Source organism: Alligator sinensis, unplaced genomic scaffold, assembly GCF_000455745.1.
Source record: "Alligator sinensis unplaced genomic scaffold, ASM45574v1 scaffold485_2, whole genome shotgun sequence".
In the NCBI taxonomy this organism is placed as follows: Eukaryota; Metazoa; Chordata; order Crocodylia; family Alligatoridae; genus Alligator; species Alligator sinensis.
Window position 1 is genome coordinate 2,297,001 of NW_005842069.1, and position 16,608 is coordinate 2,313,608.

The following is a 16,608-nucleotide window of genomic DNA, read 5'->3' on the forward strand; positions in this document are numbered from 1 at the left end:
GAAGGAACCAGACCATTCAAAGATGAAAAGTTGAAAGATACCTACAACATATTTAGTGTCATTTGCTGAATTTTATAAAGATATTTTTATAAAGATATTTTAGTGACCTTGTAAAATAACCCAGGTCCAAACAGGGCATCATTTACTGGCCAGAATGTAATCAAAAGTCATATTGAGTAATGTTGAGGATGTAAAGGGAATGTAGGAAGTGCATGAAAGATACCTCATGAATATAAACTACCACTGTCTCCAGATGCAGACATTTTTCAAGTAATATACTGTATTTGAAGTTTCACAAGCTCTACCTTTAAAAAAATAGAAAGAAAAAGTGTTGCAACACCTGAAGCTATTTCATTAAATGAGGAATAGCAATTTCTCTGTTCACAAAAATGATAACTCTGCAATGAATATGGGAATATGTTTCTCACTGTGTCTAATACTTCAAGGTTGTAGGCTTTTGTGTGCTAGTGGAAAATCTGTTAAAGCTGATTTTTATTCTCCTGCTATTTCATGCTGAAATATACAGAAACAGCTTTACTGACTCTTGAATAGGTCGGGACCATTTTGGTATCCAGGGATTTGACTTGGTGTAGAGATTAAACTAACTTTAGATGTAGTCCTCTAGCCCAGGGCTGAGACACATTGATGGAATGTGTGAGAATACTTGTAGTGTTATTGTCTGTTCTGTACCTGTTCTGTGTATAATAGAGTAGATAATGAGAATGTCAGTTGATAGATGACTCCATTGTGCTTCAGAAGATAAAGGATTACAGGATTGTTCATACTACGTCTTTCACATCCTTTAATTTCACATCTTTGTGTTTTGGGGGTTATTTTTAGATATTTCACCCTTTAAAAATAAATCAAATCTACTTCGAATTTGGAGTGTTAGAAACTGTAGCGACTCTCGGTTACTGTGGCTTTAAGGGTCTTGATTTTTTCATAGCAGAAATCCAAAGATTTTTTTTTTTCAGTTGGGACTTGCTGCAACTGGATTTGGTCAAATATTTTAACATAATAATGTAACTGCAAATTCAAAGGTGAAGTGTTTTTCCAGGTGGAAAGGATGTTAAAGAAGAAACATTGACCATAATTTGTGAGTTGATTCTCAAATAGTTCCCAGATTAGCTATATAAATAAAGTGATTGGGTAACTATACCACATGTCTAGTATTTGTATGTTTTCCTGTTGTCCAGGACAATGAAATGGACCTGGATTTAACTTGTAAACAGGCACTCCACTCACTATGCCACCTCAACTATTGTTTTACTTTACCTGAAATGGAACAACAATGATAAAACCGTTGTACTTATTATAAAATAAATACTTTTGCTGACTGAAGTCACAAAACATATCAATGTTTTTCTTTTGAAATGTGGTGCCAGAGTTCTTCTGAAGTTATGCACTTGAAATTACTTACAGGAGGGCTGCGACGTGCAATCCCAGAGTATGCAGAATGCAGAGCCAGATGGTGATATGCATTTGGGGCTTGAGTCTGAGTTGTATTAGTTAATGTTAATGTACCCGTGTAGTGCCTTGTATTTGTAGTGGTGTACATCATCCTTCAATAACAATAACACTGGGATGATGAGAATTAACACTTAACAAATTACTATCACAGCATTTTATTTTCAGGAAGATACAAATTAAACAGGAAAAACTAGAAGAGCTAAAGGGTTCCTATAAGATAGCATTATCCCTCTTGCTTTATGTCACTTCTACTGCAGTATCACACATTTGTTGTAACTTAAATCATTAGTCCCATGAAGCAGGGGCTATAAGAGTTATTTTGTAAAGGCTCTGTACACACCTCTGGAACTACAGCTTTAGTAACAGAAAAAAAATGAGAAGGGGATGTCGGAAGAAGATAGAACAATAAGAGGACAAGTATGTTGAACTAAAAACTTTTGTTATATTCAGAACTAATTAACTAGAAAGAAATGCTCATCTCACTGGTGTCATTAGTAAGGACATAGTTACTTGGCAGCAGGAGATGTCATAAATGTCCATGGGAATAGTATCATCCATGCCAAAAGTTCAAAAATCCAATTAAATGTTTGGTAGCACTCTCTGAGATGGTTCAGCCATTACTGAGAAGATTGTCTCATGTGGCAGCCCCTCAGAGAATATTACTGAATACTGAAGTTCAGGGGACACAAGCAAATTGAGAGGTGGCTGACTGGAAGGAGATCTTCAGCTGTACTAATAATGTTCACAGAAGCAATGACACAACCCTAGGTGGGATGTGACCTGAAGTATGAAGATTAAAGTAGCAACTGTACTTCATTTCAGCTCTGTCCCCATCCAGATAATCTTTTGTACCTCTGTCTTTCTCACTCAGCTAAAGACCAGGCAAAAGAACACAATCTAAAAAAAACAACCTCTCTCTCTGCCAGGTGAAATGATTTTTTTTTTTTTCATAAGTCAGAAAAAGAACATTTGAAGAAGGGGTAGAAGGAAAATGAAACCAGGACGACAAAAAATAAGATCAGGAATTTGATGTTCCAAAATTTTTTGACCATTCTAAAGACTGCATGTGTGCTTTGGATGCCAGTTATTGCAAAAGGTTCTCTATTAAAGAATGAAAGTAGTTTTGCTCTGTTCCTCTGGGCTAAGTACAGACAGTCAAAAAGCCTGAGGCTGAATTGATTCAATCTTCACAAGTTAGTCTAAACTGCATAGATTGAACCAATAAGCAAGTGAAGAGACATTTACTTTTGATTCAGGAAATGCAACCACATGCCTGCAGCAGTCCAGGACAGAAGCTGGGGTGCTAGAGCACACCTCCCTGCTCAGCTGGAGCAGACAGCCTGGGCCACGGTTCGCCTCCCTCCTCAGCAAGTGGGGCTTTGCAGGGGATGTGCAAAGCATCCTGGATGTTGAGGGGACTGTGAGTTAACTTGAATCACTGGTTTGTGTGTGATGTCTGTCTGTAGTCCCAAAGTTAGTTTGGTATGAGAGTGCAATTGTTGGTTGAAGATTTTCTTGATTTTTAGTCATCGCTTTAATAGGAATTGTGCCTGTACAACCTTCATTCTAAATGTAGCAATTTATAGTTTGTCATAAGTAAATTTTCAAAGAAGGAGGGAGATAAATCTTGAGGTAGCATCAGAAAGGAAGCTACTGCTGGGGTGGAGCTACCCTGATACAGGGAGCCCTGTCCTGTGGAATAAAGTCTTTAACTTTTTGGCTGTTGCTGAGCACATGGGTGACTGGTGCCTCCCGAGTCTAGGGGTGGCACCTGCAGATGCCACTGTTGGCCTTGATGGTGGGCCTGGAGCTCGTAAGCTCCTGCAGGCACTGCTGTTGGCATCAGTGGCAGGGCTAGAGCTGGTGAGCTCCAGCAGGTGCCACCGATGGCCCTGTCAGGTAGGCATATGCACTCCTGTACCCCCCTCCCCACACGTGTTGCCTATGGCTGAGCAGATGGCAACTCAAAAAAATAATTTCCTTTGGTTCCCCCATTCTCCCCCACAACCCTCCGAGGTCTTTGCCTTGACCAAAAGCCTTGCATGTTGCTGAAGTTCCCTTAGTCCTACTCCCTACCTTCCCCCAAGACATTCCCCATTCAACTCACTTCAGGCTTTAAAGGCTGATATGCAGGGATCCTAGAAATCCATTTGTCACAGAAGAACATGGAAAAAGCAGAATTGTATTTTTACAGAAAAAACTTTAGACCTTTAGGTGGGGTGGGGGGTTGGGGGGACTTACTAAAAATAAAATGCTGGCTCCCCAGTGGAATCCAACAGTTCTCAAGGACACTGTGGCAGCCTGCCAGGGGGGAAGCTGGCACACAGGAAACAGTCAAGATAGTGGCCATCCCTTTCCCCGCCACTGCTAATTGGCTGAGGGCTGCCCACTGTTCAGCCCTGCCCCTCCCCTCCAATTAGTGAGCAGCAGGGCCTCTTGGCCAATCACTGCAAGGAACGAGGCCAGTGTTTGGGGGGAGCTTGCCATGGAAAAATGTGGATTTTAATGGGGTTTTTTATCAGAGAATTTTGTTTATTTTGTCATGGAAAAATACGATCCCTGCAGATGTGTCTAAACATTCAGTTTTCAGCCAGTGAATGCCATTGGGTAGGGACTGTGGTGTGGACAGTGTGTAGGAGTGCGTGGTTGTGAGTAAACGTGTGTGGCGAGGGGAAGGGGGGGGGCAGATTTCAGAGCCAAAGAGGTTGCAGGCTATAAGGGCACACAAGAGGAAGTGAGACTGGTATGAAAAGGTATGGTGACAATTTCAGATGTATACTATTCAGGTCAGCATGAGAGGGAATGTCTAGGACATGGTATCATTAGAAGGATCTGTTTTATAGGGCAGGCACAGGAGAGAAGTGGAGCACTTATGTATCACCAAAAAGGATTTCCAATCTGATGAATATCCTATGGTTTCTCAAAAAATCACCTCCACTCTAAGAAGCACTAGGCAAACTCTATTCTGAACTTCCATCACAAAAATCTCCTTTCTCACAGAAGATCAACATCCCTTGTGTTATCAAACACCCCAGCAGATTTGCTCCTGCACTCCCCTTTGCTCACACGTTACTGTGTCGCCTTTTCTCCCCACCTGGCTTTGCCCCCCACATGCACCTGGACATGAATAAGCAAATATCAAGGCATCTGAGAGTGAAGATAATTGATGGAGAACAAAAGGAGCCTCTTTTCTGGCTAATTGGAATTATCCCCTCTGAGCCTTGTACTCCTGCTTCATGCATCAGACAGTATTTCATTCTCCAGTACAACAGTTACACAGATTATACACTGGCTGATAAAATGGACAGACATCTGTGGGTTTATTCCCTAATAATTAGCCACTAGCCTCAAAGTAAAGAGATGCTGTCTTACTATAAGAAGGATTGATAGTTATTCCCTCTTTCATTCCATCTGCACATCTCTATGTCCTTGGTTCCCTCTTTATACCTGCTCCCAGATAGTTTTCCATAACTTGAAATAACTACATGGGACTATTCTGAGAGAGGTATTTTATGCCTTTTTGGTTCCCAGAAATGGGAACACTTTGCTGATAGAAAATATATTGTACTTTACAAAAAAACAATAAAATGATGATGAAATCTGTAATAATCCATGCTGCTTTCATGGTCAGCTAAGAGAAGGTATTCTATGTGACTTCTCCCTATTTATTTGTCTCTTTGGGATTGGCAGGCTAGTGACCTTTGAAACTAAATAGTTCCTTTTTTAGTGCTTTTAAGATATTTTATAAGTACGTCAATATATTCATTTTGTAGAATTATTTTATAATATTTAAAAATGACTAAAATAGTTTATATTAAATTAGAATTGCTTCAATTTTGATGCTTACTAAGTATCTGTCAGTGTGATAGACATAATCCAATGAAAGAGAAATGAACTGGAGTTTTTCCATTTACTGAATCAGCTCCTAGATGTCATAGTAAAAGACCAGGGAGGCACTGGATGAAACTGAAAAGCAATAAATAAAAAATTGCTACAGGGAAATTCTTCTCATAGCGAATAGTGGAATGTGGAATTCATTGCAACACCTTATTACTGCAGTTAGGTGCTTAGTAGAATTCAGAAGGGAAAAATCAGGTTTATGTGATTTATGAGAATATGCAGAATTTGAAAATAGAGATAGAAAACAGAAATAGAAAATAAAGTTCCGTATTTTAGGGCATACACCAATCATTAACTGATCAGGGTTCAGAATACATTTTGTTTTGGGGTAGGTACCTCAAACCCTGTTACAGGTAAGGAAAATTTTAAGAGAATTGTTTGTTTGTTTTTAAAGGCTGTGAAATAATCACATGCAGGATAATAGAGCATTAAACAAACACAAACAAAAGCCTGTCTCGATACCACTGTTGCCAGTGCCTGACTCAACAGTGAGTTGTGCCTGTTTCACAGAATAGAGAATTCTTTCCAATAATTCATAGTTCTGAACATGTCATTAACATTCACTTCTGACAGAATAGCTTTGATAGCATCTGTGTTCATTCAGATTTTCTCACTATTGCAAATACAGCTCATCGGGGGAATACTCATTCCACTGAACTGTTTGCTTCAAATAAACACAGAACAAGTTCTTCACAGAATGGAATTATATCTTGAACAAAGATTGTTATTGGCCAAAAATATAGCTTTGACAGAAATGAACAATAGTACACTTCAGGTATCTCCATTGATTTTCCTGGGACAACTTATGAAAAACTGGCACATTTGCTCCTTTTCAGCATTTATTTCACTATCGTCTCATGGATCTGTTATGACAGTATTTACCAGTGTTTTGTCCCTTGATGACATTTGCTAAATATTTTTTTTTCTCCTGAACCTTTTGTCTATTGTAGTTGTTATTGACAGTATTTAAAATGATTGAAGAGTGTGGAGACGTAAAAAGGGCAAACCATTACAAGTATAATGATAATGGTGCCACATATCTCAGCCACTAGGTATTAACCAGTGCTCTTCCCAAATCAATGGTCATGTCTCCTGAATACATGAAACTGATAAACGAATAAGCAAATGAACTGCTCTTATATTTACATGGTTTCAGGAGCTTGGGGTTAAAAATACAGTTATTTTGAAGATAGAAATACTGCATAAAAGAAAGAATCTCTGTGGACTTTCCTTCATCCTCCCAGTCAAGTGCAGAGAGTATCTACTTCAGGAATGCTTAACTCCACTGGATATGTTACTTGTTGGGGTCAGACCATTCAGTACTTCGACCCTTAATGTTCTCCCCACCCAAACCTGTAGGTCTTACTGTTATGTAATCCACATAGGAAAGAGAGGCAGTTAGTCTGAAGTCAGGCAGGTGCCAGGGTAAAAGATGTACCTTATATACTAATTAAATCCAAGTTTCATAAACTTTAAGGATCTGGAACAGGGATTCCTGCTACTACAACACACGACCCAAGCTGTAAATAAATCATAAAAGCCAGGGTCTGACCTGCTACAATACCAGCCCCAAGATGAAGACAAAAGAATTCTTCTGGCTGTTACCTAGATCCCTCAGGTTGGACACCTCATTAATGACCACCAATCTCTCCTGGAAAATAGCCATCGTCTCAAGGTAGCCAAGGGAGACAAACCTCTCCTGCTTAACAGACTGCTTCCAACCTCAAATGGTCTTTCAAGCAAGAGGCTACATAACACCTATTCTAACTAAAGAACCTGCTCTTGTAACAGACCCAGATGTAGGCTATAGGCTGTAAGTCTCTCATCAGTACAGATCACATCATCACTGCACCAAATAACACAGATTAATTAATTCACCTGTACCTGTACCAGATTAATTCACCTGTACCAACGTATATACCATCACTTGCTTACAGTATCCATCTGTTGTTTGCATTGGACAGATGGGGCAATCGCTGATCTCGGAGTAGCTATTCTTATACAGCAAAACTTTAAAAGCCAACTTGTAGGAGTAAGGAGCTTGGAGCACAAGTGGTATTCTCATATATTATTTCTGTGGAAAGCAAGGGTCCAAGCAGGGACCACTATATCCTAGAAGTAAACACGTGACTGAGAGGGTGTATCAGATTCTTTGACAATGGATGGATGTTCTGGGGAGGTGGATTGCTATCAAGGGATGGGATCTATCTGAGGAGAACAGGAAAGAGCATCTTTGGGCATTGTCTGGCCAACCTAGTAAGGAGGGTTTAAATCTAGGTTTCATGGGCGATGGTGATCAAAACCCTCCAGCAACAGAGCACACAGTCCAGAGGGGAAAGAACTTGAAGAAGAAATTTAACCCTGGAAAAAAGCATATATGCAATTGTGAGAAGTATGGGAAATAAACAAGATGAGTTGGAAGTTGCAGCTTGTGAAAAGAACTATGACCTGGTTGGTATCACAGAGACCTGGTGGGACAGTTCTTACGACTGGAATGTCAACATGGAGGATTACACACTTCTTTGGAAGGACAGAGTTGTAGAAAAGATGGTGAAATTGCCTTGTATATCAAAAACACATACACTTATTCCGTGTTTCAGGAGGGAGAAGACATAAAAATGCATTGGGATGAAGATAAAAGAAGGATGTAGTAACAATTATAATGTTAGGGATTTACTACAGTCCACTGAATTGGGAAGAGGAAGTGGATGAGGAACTCTTGAAGCAAGTGATGAAACCTATCCAAAAGTTACAGGAGGGTACTCTATGGAAGACTTCAATTTTCTGGAAATCTTCTGGAAGAACAGTGCAGCCAAACGTATAGGCCTTGTACAGACATCCAGTTTTACCTGGGAGAGTTTGTGCTGTCCCAAGAGAAACCACAAGTGTATAGATATTCAGAATTTATCTTTGAAACAAAAAAATGATCAGACCTAGAGAAAAATAACCTGGGAACAACCAGGGTTACATTATGCCCAGGAGAGTTTCTGGGGGAAATGAATGTCTGTACATGCTAAAAATGTCAAGCTGGCTCCTAGCTTGTGTGGAGGGCAACTTTCTGCTCCAGAAGGTGGAGGATACAACTTGGGGATTGTCAACCTTGGATATTGTCCTGACCAATAGAGAATAACTGGTGGAAGATGTCACCAGTTGGCACCAGTTGTAACTGGTGGAAGATTGTCAACCTTGGATATTGTCCTGACCAATAGGGAATAACTGGTGGAAGATGTGAAGGTGACAGGCAAGTTGGGAAGTAGAGATCATGATATGATAGAATTCCAGATCCTGAGACAGGGAAAGCATGAGGTCCCCAAAAATAACACACTAGATTTTGAAAACACAGATATCAGTCACGTCAAGGAATTAATAGGCATGAGGCAATGGGAAGATAGACTGAAGGATAAATGTGCCTAGGAGACCTGGAAACTTCCAAAGGGCACAGTATTGAAAGCCCATGAAGAAACTGTCTTAACATGATAGAAGCACAAAAAGAATGGCGAGAGACCAATGTGGGTGCACAAGCTGCTTCTAGGATGCCTCAAATGCAAAAGGAAGGCATACAGGTAATGGAAAAAATGGGCAGATCACTAAGAAAGAATACCACAGAAGAGCACGAACCTGCAGGGAAAAAACCAGGAGGGCAAAGACAAAAAACAAGTTGTACCCAGTGAAGTTGATTAAGGACTAGAAGAGGTTCTATAAGCGTGATAGGCAAAAAAGAAGGACCAGGCAAGCTGTGAGTCAACTGTTAACTAGCTAGGGGGAACTCTTAACAGAAGATGCAAAGAAGGTGGACAAACTTAACAGCTGCTTTGCCTCAGTCTTCACAAAAAAAGTAAGCTGTAGCCAGTCACCAACCCAAGAGTATTTGGATAAGAAAAGGGGCAAGCTGAAGGATGAGATAACAAAGGAGACTATCAGAAAGCTTTTGATGGGTCTGAATGATTTCAAGTCAGCAGGGCCAGATATACTTTATCCCAGGATCTTAAGGAAACTGTCAAAGGAGATCTCAGAACCCTTGGGAATGATCTTTATGAAGTTGGGGGAGATGGGCCAGTTACCAGAGGACTGGAAAAGGGCCAACTTAGTGCTCCTCTTTAAAAAGGGCAGTAAAGAGGACTTGTGAAACTACAGACTGGTTAGCCTTGATTCAATACCTAGAAAGTTACTAGAGCATATCCTAAGGAAGGCTGTTTGCAAGAATCTGAAGGAGAAAAGGTTGATTACAAGCAGCTAGCATGGGTTTATGAAGAACAAATCATGTCAAACAAACTTGAACTCCTTATTTGACAAAGTAATTCCTTGGGTGGATGGAGGGAATTCTGTGGATATAGTGTATCTGGATTTCAGCAAGGCTTTTGACAAGGTCCTGCATTGACCCTTTCATAAAAAAATTGGAGACATGTGGCTGGACAAGACTACTATAAGGTGTATGGAAAACTACTATAGGTGTAATGGAAACGTCAAAATGGCAGGAGTTTTCAAGTGGAGTCCTACCGGGGTCTGTCCTAGTCCCGGTGCTGTTCACCATATTTATTAATGATTGGGTTGCTGGCATAGAAAACTTCTTGAGCAGGGTAGCAGATGACATGAGAATGAGAGTGCAATTCAGAAGGATCTCAACAGACTGGAAGGCTGGGCTGTAGCTAACAGGATGAAGTTCTATGTGGATAAATGCAAGGCAGACAAGAGATGCACCTTAAGAAGAATAATCAACTACAAAAGAAATACCTGGTGTGCACCAATATATCAGTGGCATATTGGATTGCCACTGATGCAAACAAAATTAACATTATCAGCAATCAGCTTTTTTTGGCTGGTGTAGTCGATAATGTCACTGAGAAATGCTGTGTGCATAAACGTATCCGTATGCATGTATGTGGCCAGGAACACAGCCGGACAGCTTGGAGAGTAGCATCCTGCTGGTAAATTTTGGGGGGGAAGGGGCATGGGGGGGTGCAAATCAAGGCCCCCACAGTGAAGGAGGGAAGGGGGCATGGGCAGGGGCTGTAGCAGGCTCTGCCCAGCTAGGGCAGTGAATGGGCCCCTGTGGCTAGGAGTGGGACGGAGCTGCAGCCATTTTGTCCAGGGGGTGGTGGGAAGGGGGTGGCTCCCTGTGCTCTGCCCACCCCCAGGGAGGCATGAGAAACATATGCCCCTCAGATTTGTGTGTGGGGTGAGATCAGGATGCCCTTTGTGGGCTCAGGACTAGGGGCTGTGCCAGCCTCTTCCCATTCCGAGGGCCGGCAAGGGGCTGGACTCGAGGCGGGCAGAAGTCAGGCAGGCTTGGCTATGTGAGGCAGGAAGCGGCACTGGAAGGGTTGGCTACAAGGAATTTTGAGATGGCTATAGCCCAAGTCCTACCCTAGCACTGCCTCTACTCAGGGCACTCCACTCTGCTGCCTTTCCCTCAGGAGCCCCCTGCTGTGGGATGGACAGGGGGCATGAGGCCAGCACAGGGCTCCCGAGGGAAAAGCAGCAGAGTTGAGTGTCCCAAGCAGGAGGGTTTGGGAGACTATAGCCACCCCAAAATTCCCCATAGCCCCCCTGTAACTACCCCTCCCAGTGCTATCACCCACCCTGCACAGCTGAGCCTGCCCCACTCCTGCCTGCTCCAAGCCTGGCCCCAGCCTAGTTCCCCCACCAGGAAGAGGTTGGCGCTGCCCCTGGCCCCAAGCCTGTAGTGGGCAGCCCGCCCTTGCCCCTTGCACAAATCTTGGGGGGGCACACGTGCCCCATGCCTCCCCTGGCGGTGCACACATGGTGGGGAGCTGCCTTGCCTTCCATCCCCTGCCCTCTGCACGAGCTCTGTCCCATTCCTGGCCCCAGGGTCCCATTCACCACCCTGACTGGGCAGCGCCTGCCCCTGCCCCATTCCCTTCCTCACTGTGGGGACCTCAATCTTCCCTGCTATGCCCCCCCCCCCGACTTACTGGCAGGGCATTACTCTCCACACTGCCCGGCTACATTCCTGTAAATCAGCTACTGGATCAGTATTGGCCGATATGGCTGGTTAACAATTGGCTATCGGTATCAACCAACAAAAACTTTACTAGTGCACCCCTAACAAATACAAATACAAAATGGGTGATAAATAGCTGGATGGCAGCACTATGGAAAAGGATCTGGGAGTTCTAGTAGATCAGAGTCAATTTGAGTCTCCAGTCTGATGCAGGTACACAAATGGCAAATGCAGTTTTGGGATGCATCAATAGAAGCATTAGGTACAAGATATGGGAGGTGATAATGCCTCTCTACTCAGCAGCCTCTCTACTCAGCACTGGTTAGACCTTATCTGGAATACTATGTGCAGTTTTGGGCTCCACATTTTGAAAAGGACATGGAGAAGAAGTTAGGGAGGGCCCAGAGGCAGGTGAGGAGGATGATAAAGTTCAGAAAGCAAGTCAATGAGGTGAGGCTGAAGGAGGTAGACATATTCAGCTGGTGGAAAAGGCACATAGGACAGGACATGATAACAGTCTTCAAGTTCTTGAAGGGTTGCCATAAAGAAGAGGGAAATCACCTTTTCAGTCATGCTGTGGGAAGTAGGATGAGGACTAATTGCTTGAAGTTACAGCAAAGTAAGTTTAGGTTGGATAGCAGGCAAATCTTCATTCTCAGAATAGTAAGGCAGTGGGGTGGACTGTCTAGGGAAGTTGTGGACTCTCCATCAGGTGTTCAAAAAGAAGTTGTTCAAAAAGAGGTTGGACGTCACTGGTCAGGGATGATCTAGGCATAGCAATGCCTATGTTCTATTGTGGCTATTTCCCATGATTCTAGTCTTTTCTAGTTGCCCCTACCCCAATTTCTGCTACATGTCAGGGTGTTTTTAAGCCTCCACAGGCATTCAGTGTTAGCTGCAGCCAAGCCTGTGGATTTTGACTCAGGTGTACCTGTGCTCCTTCTGGAACCAAAGCCTTGCCCCTCCACTCAGGGTCAGACTGATCACCATATTTGGGGTTAGGAAGGAATTTTACCCCATGGTCTGATTGGTACAGACTGTGGAGATTTTTACTTTCCTCTGTAGTAGGGGGGGCGTGACCTTTTACCTGGGATCTTTCAAGCATATATTAACAACAACCTTTTACAGAAGCAGGGCATTGGCTGCCATGGTTCCCCTGCTTTACTTTTGGCAGGTTAGGGTGTCATGTCTTGTGTTGTGTCAGGGTTTTCAGTAGTTTTATATAGAGTTTAGATTATGCTTTATGTAGGTTGGTTTGGATAGGGATGATCCTACCTCAGGCAGAGGGTTGGACCAGATGACCTCTACAGCTCCCTTTCAATCCCATGATTTTCTAAGATTTCTATGACTTGAATGTGAAATTACAAAACAAATCATCCACAGGCTGGACTGTGTTAAATATGATCTAAACAAAGATTATACATTCTTATCCCATTACCAGGATTCGGTTTTGTGACCCTTTTATTCTTATGCGTTTATGACTTGTTTGCCTCTCAGCACTACCACCTTCTCTCCTCCCTTCCTTCCTTTCTTTTATTTGTATTCACATCACTCTATTTGATAATCTGCTCCTTGCATGTATCTGCATGTATACTTTCCTAGTATCTGGTGAAGTGAGCTCTGTCTCATGAAAGCTCATGCATCTCTGATTCAGTCAAGTCTATAAGGTGCATCTCTTCTCTGCCTCCTATTTAAGTAGACATTTAAAGTGTAGTTGTACTCTTGACAGCCAGCAGTACCCCTTGTGGCCATAGAAAATTTTGTTTATAAATAAACATTGTTTTAAAACAGTGGAAATAAACTATATTGAGTTTTGAGGCTGCACTCAGTGGCCATGTCCACAAAAACATGGATGTTTGGTTCCCTGGGGACAACTAGCAGCAGGACCCCTTGTGCCACTGCTGGTTGTCCCTGGGGAATGTCTGTGCCATGCACCATCTTGTGCCCAGCAGGTTACCCTGGGTGGGGCAGGGGAGGCTGGGGCCAGCACTGGACTGGCCCCCGCAGCCTTACTTGGAGTCCTGGAGGCCTTCTGGGGCTGCAGCAGCAGCAATCCTGCCACTTGGAGCCTGGCTAGGCTCCTGTTTTGAGCGGTGTACACTGTCCCTGCGTACATAGCTCCACTCTGCTTTTTGGTGTGTGGGTACTTTTGACCCCTGAATATCCAGGGGTCAACCTCCCCCCTTCTGCTCCCTTGAAAGATGAAGAACAGCTGAGCATGTCTGCAATGCCACATACCACATGACCACGCTTGTCTGAACGCAGCCAGTGATTCTGAGATTGTGGCATTGAGATCCACTAAAGCTGTAGTAAGCAAGTCAACCCAAGATTTGTTTCTCAAAAGGGAAATTAGACACCTAAGAAATCAAAGGAGGAGGGAAGCTCACTTAAGAAAATAATATAAATCCTAGATAAAAGTGAATTAATATTACTGATTCACCAGTAGTTCAATATCAATCCTAGTATTAGAGTTCTATTGTGCTGTGAAAGCAACCTGCTAGGTTACTGGTTTATGAGGAAAATCTGTAATTAGAAATCCTAACACCATTCCTGGAAGCAGAAGATATGGTTCCCTATGTTATAGACTCCTGCAGCTTTTCTTCTGGTTTGCTGATACTGGTTGGGCAGGGAAACTACATCAAAGATCAGAATTGGACCCCAATTTCATGGCATCTGTCTCATTGCACAGTACATAACATATTATGTCCTAGACCTCTCTAAATCAGAGAAGATTAACTATTGTGAAATGTGCTAATGAATGAACTAAACATCAAAGGAGGAGTCAAGTGCCCAAATTAGACACATCCATGCACTGTTAGAGATAATCATCAGAAACAAACAGCCTTAAAATTCTAATTTGCACCCTACCAAGCATCTTCTAAAATTAAGTATTTGATATGGATTTACCTGTCATTTTGCAACCTCCCACATTGCTTTATAATACAGAAAGTGCTTCATATTATTTTTGGGCAGCCTATAGCATGAACTAGTGTGATTCCAGCATTGCTGGAATATTCATTAAGGGGGTCTCTGGGAAGTAAAATCAGTGAAACATTGATGATTGATAGTACTGGTATTGATGTATGAGCAGACACTGCAACACACACCAAGGAGAGGAAGGCATGGTTCTCCAAGCGTTAGTAATTAATTTCTGGCATTTCATGTACTTGGAAACTGTGTCCCTGGAAAAGGGTCAAAATCTAACAGACAATTAAGTGATGATGACAGTGAATAGAGCAGCACATTAGGGATTTAATGATTTTCTTCAGGTGCTTTAAAAAGGGGATGGATAGCATGTCATAGCATTGATGAATGTAGGACAGTACAGAATGAGAAAGATAAACACCAGTGTTTTATAGTGGATATGATTTGTGGAATATATGCTAATGTCACAAGAACAGTATTCTAGGTTTAAGGAATGCATTTCACCAAGTAAATAAGGATTTTTTGCAGGCTGCCAGAACATCACAGTGTTTCTAAGCCCTTTAGTGATGATCACTGAGCAGATATAAAGACTGGAGAAACCAGCTTTTCCTTTCGTCAACGTGTTACAGCCATTGTAACACAGTAGCCATCTAGATCCAGACTGAGACAAATTTTAAATACCAGATTTTAGTTAAAAAAATCTACATGGACTCTGCATTAAGGTTGTGAAGAACTTTATAATGTTGCTTCAGTCGAATTTAGAACCACCAAGGGAACAATATCTCCCTAAAGGAAAGAATTTGTTTCATGTATTTTAGACCCATATGCTTGCTGAATAAGGAAGATAAAACCTAATCTTTTGGTATGCTTTAGCACATTGTGAGTGTTTTTTACTGTGAGGAAAAGATTTGTTTAACAGATTCAAGGTTTATAAATGCCAGTATCACTTAAGATATATACATTTTAGACCATGTTCTCAGATAGGGACACTGAATTTCTGTCTGCAGGATGTTCTTGTATGCACGTTGTATGTAAACACAAGCCACATTTGTATGCAGAAACAGATTTTTCTATTGATAAAACATTCAACCAAAATAGACAATTAGACATTTTTTAATTCAAATGTGGCTTTGAGAAGGCAATAGGCACTAATTTCTAGAAATGATTTTATTTGTGGCTTGTCTATTTAGTTGATATGTGTAGCTGTAACGCTGTTTATTTTCTGCATTATTGGAATATATGTCATCTGTGGTGATGGTTATCATCTATGAAAAACTATAAATGCACAGTAGAGGCTGTAGAAAGGAAGTCATGAGTGATTTGTGATGAATTTTTTATGTGAGGAAGCAAAAACTTAAAAAATGCACAAGGATCGGATACCTGGTTACCTCCAGGAAACAGCAATATTCTCATTAAATAGGGATGAGCAAAATAGTTTGTATAAAATAAGAGTTAAAATATTTTCTAGACCTTGCTTTTTTCATTCAGTACAAATCAACTGAACACATCTAAAATCACTGGAACTTGTGTCACTGTGGACAAAAGCTTTGTACTGGTGGAGGGAAGATAGAGTCATTATGATTAAAAGAAGCATTCACAGAGAGCAGACTGCTACCTCTTTGCAAGCCAGTGCATATCTGTAAGCATCAAGAATGAACACCTGTACTCCCACAAAATTTGCTGTGCCATGCTACTCCTGCGGAGTGGAGTGGATGCAGTCCCTGTATGTATTCCCTCTGAATTAAGCAGCCGCAGTCTGTCTAAACAGAAACATTTCCAATATGGTCTTGTAAGGGTTCTTTAAAACCTCCCTTACTTTCGACTAGGTAAAATGCAGCTGTTGTTGAGGTTCAAACAAAGCTTAGTTAATATTTCATATTTATTTGGGGTGAGGGTGATTTGTTTTAAATTGCTACAAACCTGTGAATCATGCAGCTTTATCCAAAGATATGATCCTTTTGTGACTCAGATGAAATCATGTTGTATTAAAAATACCAAAAGGAAGCTAGCTTATGAGCTTTTCAACCTTTAACTAAGGCTTATGCAAGTGTGTTCAGCACTGTAACCGTTGTGTCACTCCTTTATTACAGTCATTACCAACTCTTGCTTTTTATTGAGATAACTGATGAGCAACCTCTATTATGAACATTAGTACATCTCTGAATTAACCAGCATAGGTGCTTGAGTACAGTAGTTGATATAGTTGACATTCAGCTCCTCTCTATTACCAGGAGACTTTGAGGCACTACTGACCTTATGAAGTAATTTCTTAGCTCAGTTCCTTACTTCAGTAATATAGTGCTGTGTTCCCATACCATGTAGTTCTTTTAACTTATAGCAACCCAAGAGCT

General features: G+C 41.7%; 1 protein-coding gene across 5 annotated transcripts in view; it reads left to right on the forward strand.

Moving 5' to 3' along the window:
* The window catches only part of LOC102381138 (cadherin-18), a 469,255-nt gene that overhangs the window by 200,266 nt on the left and 252,381 nt on the right, over positions 1–16,608 (forward strand). The window lies entirely within an intron of this gene.